We start from the raw sequence: 774 nt of genomic DNA, 5'->3' as shown, positions 1-774 counted from the left end.
ATTAGTGAATTTCAAATTTCATTATCACGCTAACTCGTTTGTCACACCGAGTTTAATTCCCAGAGCTACCTGCTTAAAAAGAGATTGAAGACAAAAGATGGGTGAAATGAGAGGGAGGGGGGAAGGTTAATAACACGAAAGGAAAAAAGACGATATTGTTGCACGGATATGGAAAAGGGTATGAAAAAAATAGAAGGTCTATTTAAAACGCTGTTTCTCATGCGTTGCTAGCGATGGTTATTTAAGAATCCGAGGTTAGAAAACATCGTCTATTATAGCAACACAAAAGTGAGGCATTGCTGCAACATCTCATTCCTGATATCCAGGAGAGCACAAGACGACGTCAGTATCTTAGAAACGTGACATACAAAAAGTTTTTGCGTCGTGACTTTTCATCGGGTTCCAGCGTGTGATGCAATGACGCCTGGCCTTCCTAAACCAACAAAGGCTGTTTCTCATCTCCACCTCAGAGTCACTCAATACCATGAAAAGGCAGATCTGGTAATTCCAGCGTTAATGGTGTATCCAGGCAGAATCTTCCAGAGAGTTATCATCTATTCAGATTCATACCTGTGATCAAACTTATCGTCATACATTTATGAACATAATACACATTTACACGCATAAGTCTATGAACATATGGTGCACGAAGATTATGTATCACAGAATAAAACATTCACATCCAAACCTATACACAAATAAACATCAAGCAACCATACGAAGGCCAGAACGCATATATAATCCACATGTCGCCAATGTGTGTAAATAATAAAA

The sequence above is a fragment of the Macrobrachium nipponense genome, chromosome 3 (genome assembly GCF_015104395.2).
Source record: "Macrobrachium nipponense isolate FS-2020 chromosome 3, ASM1510439v2, whole genome shotgun sequence".
In the NCBI taxonomy this organism is placed as follows: domain Eukaryota; kingdom Metazoa; phylum Arthropoda; class Malacostraca; order Decapoda; family Palaemonidae; genus Macrobrachium; species Macrobrachium nipponense.
This window is presented reverse-complemented; position numbering follows the sequence as displayed.